We start from the raw sequence: 7,189 nt of genomic DNA on the forward strand, positions 1-7,189 counted from the left end.
AGGAAGAAAGGAATGGATGTAATATTTATATATATACATATTTATATATATATATATATATATATATATATATATATATTTAACGTAAATGATTTAAAATTATTAAAAAATCTCGAAAACTTTGCTAATAGCATTATTATATTTCATGATATGGGAGATAACATTAGAATAACAGTCATAGATACATTATATTCTAAGGGAAGACATCACAAAAATAATATAATATGTGTAGGACACACAGTAAAAGATTTCAATACTAAAGCAAGAGAGAACACACCGGCAATATACATTACTTCAAATAGTTCACAACTTTTCTTTAATACAGTACCAGATCAGCTTAATATTAATTCTAACCTAAATAGATTTAATCTATATAGGTGTTGGAAATAATATAGTATAAATAGTGACTATTTAATTGTATTAGATAAAGATAAAAATGTTAAATATGATTCTGGAGTGGGTGATCTTGATATCGAGAAATACATTGAGAATACAGAAGTGAATGAAAAAGAGTTTGATATACCAATTGGATATTTAAAAAATAGAATGATAGAACCAACACAAGTTTTATATAATGAATTATGTTTTATTTTGAAGAATTCTTAGTTTTTAAGGGTATACATAAATCAATTAGTTTTTTTATAAATTATACAAATATATAAAGGGAGCATATAATGAGTTACATAGCGCAAATATGGCTGTATTTGGTGTAATTAGTCTATTTGAAATAGCAAATAGTTACTATTAAAAACATGGATATAATAATAATAATATTAATTTTATAGATATATTAAATATAATTAAGGCAAAGATTAGATTAATTAATGGTAAAAAGTTAACAATTGGTTATGGTGTATTTAATAACGATAGCTCCCCCATTTTAGAAGTATTAGGTACATTAGCTACTAGTCTTATATGTATTTATGCAATTTATAAAGTTATTAATTTACCAATTAAAAAAATGTAGAGAATGTGATATTGACATTGATATTGGTAATAGTAGACCGGATTTTAAACTAAGACAGCATTATCGTAAACTCTATAATGGTTTGTTTGAAAAATTTATGACATGTTTGGGAGATCTATTTAATGATCTTTACTATTTGAATGAATGTAAAAGTATTCGCATAAACACTTCAACAACAATAGATAGTTATATTGATTATACTGTTATTAATAGTGATAATTCTGATAGTTCTGATAATAATAATGATATTGATAATAATAATAATATTAATAATAAACATGATATTAATAATATGGATAATAATATTAATCATAAATTAATTAAAAAAATATTGACACTAGTAAAGGGAAAGAAAAAATTCAATTAAATAAGATTTTAGATGAACTCAAAGATAATATTATTGAAGACATAAAAGATTATATGATTTTAAAACAGAAGTTATAAATGAGATAAGAACAGAAACTATAAAGGTGATAGATACAAAAATTATAATTAAGTTAAGAACACAAATTATAACTGATTTAAAATCAGAAAGTAATATTATAAATAAAAATAATAAAAATAAAAAACCACTAAAAAAGTTGCTAAGGTTAGGTTGAAAAGAAAGAAGATTTCTTCTATAAAACTGGTGGTTTATGTAAAGATTGGTGCTCTCAAAAAGATTCATACAATATATGTAATGTTAGTTCATATAGATTTTCTCTTAATAGTCATATAAAATCAAAACATAAATTAGTTCCTAATTTTTAGATAACTTAAAAAAAGATTTTTAATTCCCATCAATTACCAACAATTACCATTACTTATCTTCAATTACCAACAATTACCATCAATTACCGTCAATTACAATCAATTAGCATCAATTACAATCAATTAAAAATATTATAAATTAATTTATGGTTATTGATGGTAATTGATGATAGTTGATGGTAATTGATCGTAACTGATGCTAATAGATGATAATTGATGGTAATTAATGGTAACTGACGGTAATTGAAAATCTTTGCTGACATTTTACCAAAAAAATATGAACTTATTTATGCTCTGATTTTATATGACTATTAAATGAAGATCTATTTAAACTAACATTACAAATATTCCATGAAACTTTTTGAGAGCAACAATCTTTACATAAACCACCAGTTTCTTCATTCTTTTCAATTTTACATGAGCAGCATTTTTTAGTTGTTTTATCAGTTTTATTGGTTTTAATTATAATATTACATTCTGATTTTAAATCAATTTTAACTTGTATTTTTATCTCATTTATACTTATCTCATAGTTTCTGTTTTAAAATCGTTTTTAAAATAATTTTTTATGTCTTCTATAATAATATCTTTTAGTTCATCTAAAATCTTATTTAATTCAAATTTTTCTTTTTCTTTACTATTATCATTATTATTATGACTATTAATCGTATTATTATTATTTTTTTTTATTATCATTATTATTATTATTATTAATATTATTATTATTATTATTATTATTATTATTATTATTATTATTATTATTATTATTTTTATTATTATTATTATTATTATTATTATTATTATTATTATTATTATTATTATTATTATTATTATTATTATTATTATTATTAATATTATCAATATTATCTTTAATATTAAAATTGTTATTATCAATATTTTTATTATTGTTATCAGAACAATCAGAACTATCAATGTAATCAATAAGTGTTTGTGCGATTGCTTTTAAATTCATTCATATAGTGAAGACCGTTAAATAGATCTCTTAAACATGCTTTACATTTTTCCTATAAACCATTATTGAATTTACGATAATGCTGACTGGGTTAAAAATCTGGTGTACTATTTCCAATATCAATGTCAAAATCACATTCTCTATATTTCATTTTTTAATTGATAAATTGAAAACATTTTGAGTTGCATTAATATATATAAGACTAATAGCTAAGATACATAATATTTCTAAATTGGGTGGCTATCATTATTGAATACACAATAACCAATTGTTAACTTTCTACTACTACTTAATCTATCTTTGCCTTATCTATATTTTATACATCTATAAAATTAACATAATTGTAATTATTATGTCCATGATTTTGATAGTATTTATGTGCTATTCCAAATATACTAATTACACCAAATAAAACAATATGTGCACTATGTAACTCATTACACGCTCCCTTTATGCTCTCTTCTATAATTATAAATAATTAATTGATTTACATATACACTTAAAGTCTAAATATTCATCAAAATAAAAAAATTAACTCATTATGTTTAATTTGTGTTGGTTCTAGCATTCTACTTGTTAAATACCCACTTGGAAATTCAAATTGGTTTTCATTTAACTCGGTATTCTGAATGTATTTCTCGATATAAAGATCACCAACTCTAGAATCAAAATTCAACATTTTTATCTTTATCTAATACAATAAAATAGTCACTAATACTACTATATTTTATTGCTCCATACTGATAGTGATTAAATCTATATAGGTTAGAATTAAAATTAAACTTATCTTGTACTGTATTAAAGAATAGTAGTGATTTATTTGAAGTAATGTGTATTCCTGCTGTGTTCTCTCTTGCTTGATTATTGAAATCTGTTACTGTGTTTCCTACACATATTATAATAAATTTGTGATGTCTTCCCTTAGAACATAATGTATCTATGACTGGTATTATAATCTTATCGCCCACATCATCAAATAAAATAACACTATTAGCAAAGTTTTCGAGATTGCTTAATAATTTTAAATCATTAACATTAAATATATATATATATATATATATATATATATATATATATATATAAATATATATATATATATATGTATGTATATTTATATATATATATATATATATATATATATATATATGTATATATATATATATATATATGTGTATTACATCCATCTCATTCTCCCTCATCAAAGCAGAATACAGTAACCCTTTCATATAGACTACAAAAGTCTTTTATAAAAGTTGTTTTACCAGAATTAGATGGGCCGTAAATAATGAAGTTATATTTTTTCATTTTAAATGGTTCTGGTGCAAAATTCCTATATCCCATCAATCTCTTCCTCTGATAAGCATATTGATCAAAATTCCAATATGCTAATAATATAAAAAATAACAACAGAATCAACAATGGTAGGATTAAACACATTTTAGTAAGGTAAATTAAAAAAAATTATTTTATATCTCTGCATATTCTCTAAATTGATCTTTGTTATGATTAAATCTATATCAATGAAGACGAGTACATAATCTACATCTAAAACATTTGAATCTATAGTATGAGATATCATGATTTAACTTACACATTCTACATACCAGATATTGATTTATATCGTTATAATGTTTTCTCATATTACTATGGCTCTCTCTATATTTTACGGTTTCATTGCATAAGAAACATAGATAAGGTTTTTTTGACAATCATCACAACTCTAACACCAAGATTTATCTTCACAATTATTACGTTTGGTACTAGTCACTTTTTATATGGAAATTTCAAAAAGAATTATTTGTTCAAAATTTTCCCTTCAAAAATTGTCCGTTCCTGCCGAAAATAAACATTTAGATGAACATTCAGATGATGATCTGCCAATCTGAGTCTCTAAAAAGAAATTATAGATATAGATTTGATGTATGTAATGAGGAGTTAACCATAAAGAACTATTCAAGACATAATCTAACATTAAAAGTTTGAAGAATGAAAGACAAATTCGTAGAAAAAAAATATTGATGAAGCTAATAAGGAGGGTGTAGAAGTTACTAATGATAATATTGACCAAAAGATAGATAGACGGGTTCCTGAACTAGAGGGAATAAAGTATTGTGTTCGTGGTAGTATGTATCTAGATAGCAATACTTCTTATAGTAAAAATGTAGAAACAATAAAACATAGGAATAATGTAAGAAGCATTAATGGAGCAATAATAAAGAATGGAATTAAGTTTGATTATGAAATATGTAGGACTACTCAGATTGAATTTAGTGTAGATCAACATTTGAAAGATGCATCTAGATATTATTAATGGTATAACTAAAGATAATAATATAACTGAAGATAATGCTGGAACATTGTCAAAGACCCATAATATAGTTGAAGATAGTAGTATAACTGAAGATATTAATATATCTAAGGAAAATAACACAACTACAGGTTATTGTAAGATATGTTATATTAGATATACTAATAATCATCATAAAGAAACAGATGATCATAAAGAAATAATTAAACTAAAGAAAGTGATAAACGGGAGGTGGCGTGAGGAAGTTAATGAGTTAGGTTAAGATCATAATATGAGATATAATCAAATATTGATAACTAGTAAGACATATGATGATCCCAAACTCTTGATAGTATTAGAGGCAGGGTATAACATACATCCCCATATTAAATTTAACACCTTTGATGTAGTAAAGTATACAAACCTACAGATCATAAATTAGAAGAAAAAGAATTCACATTTAGACTAATGTCTAGACAATATTATGGGCCCTATGATTTGGATATGTTGAAGAGTAAACTAGAGCTAAGAATGCAAGAACAGGAGATGAATCAATCTGGTTGGAGCATGCAAAGATTTATTAAAAGAACTATGTTAATACACATCTATTAGAATAATAAACATAAAGAATACTGATAGTAAATGTTTTCTTCGGTGTTTAATTGCTTATCTACAACCTGGCAACCATCATCCTAATAGAGTTAGTAATTATAATAAAACAGAGTTTGTTAATGAGTTAAAATTATCTAGTTCATTAGATAACTTCAATGATGAACGAAGTCGTCTAGGAGGAGGAACGTAAAGCTCCTTATGATTATAATAAAATAAAGAAAATACCAGAACTAAACAAAGATGAATTTTTATTTAATGTGTTTGATCTAAATTAAAAAAAACTATTATTTCTGTATAAACCTTTCATAATGACCCTAAAGGATGTAATATTTTATAATGGGATAACCATTATTTTCTATTTAAAGATGTAACTTTCTTATTAAGAACATCTAAACATGAATCTTATCCATGTTTGAAATGTTGTGTTTCTTTTAGAACTGAGGGAATACTAAGTAAACACTTAGATTTCGGTAATAATACTTGAAGAAGAATATTTCATCATGATGATTAATTAAACTTTGATCAGTATCTTTATAAAAACAATATAAAGTACCTTTCACTATAGAATATGATCTTGAATGTATAATAAAAAACAAGAAACACATTCCTTTTGCTTGTGAGTTATATATTAAAGGTGATCAACCTGATACATTAGAGGTTAAGTATGAGTCTTACTTTGAATTGTTTTGTGGGTAGAGTTGATTGATATAACAAATTATCAAAGGAAATATTGAATATAAAAATTCCACTAAAAGAGGGGACTATTACTTCATTATATACTAACTGTTATTATTGTAACGAGGAAATCCGTGATGAAATCGCTAGAGATCATGATCAACTCAATGGTGAATTTATAGGTTATGCCCACAACAAAAGTAACCTACAAGCTAAGAATTTTTTCGTTCCAATGTATGCATATTATTCATCTGGTTATGATAATCATCTATTTATAACAAAACTGCCAGAGAAAATTAGAATGAAAGTAATATGTAAAACTGATGAAAACTATCTTAGTATTGATATGGGTAAAAATAAAGCATTAGATATGTTTCATTCACTTAGATTCTTTAGATAAAGCATTAGATTCTTTCATTCACTTAGTTTAGATGCTATAAGTAAAACATTGAGTGATAATGAGTATGTAAGGTTCAGCAAATTTAATTTAAAGAGACGTAAAACTATATTCCCGTATGAGTGGTTAGATAGTATACATAAACTTAATAATACATAACTACCTCCTAAAGAAGCATTTTGTTCTAAGTTAAAACAAAGTGGTTTTACAGATAATGAAAATCCCCGGGCATTAGATTGTTGGAGAGAGACTAGTTGAAATTCAATTAAAGACTACATGTTAGTTTTTCTTAAGTAGATCCTTGTTATACTTATTCTGATCCTGGTTTAACCTGGTTGTGTGGAATAAAATATAATAATGTTAGACTTAAGTTTTGATAAGAGGATTCAGCTAATATTTAAGATACAATACAACATGGAATTAATGACGGGATAGCTTCAGTGATAGGTCATTGTTATGTTAATTGTAAAAATAAACAATTAGATCCTGAGTATACAGGAAATGAAAATTATTTAAAGTGTTTAGACT

Source organism: Convolutriloba macropyga, chromosome 8 (assembly GCF_964194025.1).
Source record: "Convolutriloba macropyga chromosome 8, txConMacr16.3, whole genome shotgun sequence".
Lineage (NCBI taxonomy): Eukaryota > Metazoa > Xenacoelomorpha > Acoela > Convolutidae > Convolutriloba > Convolutriloba macropyga.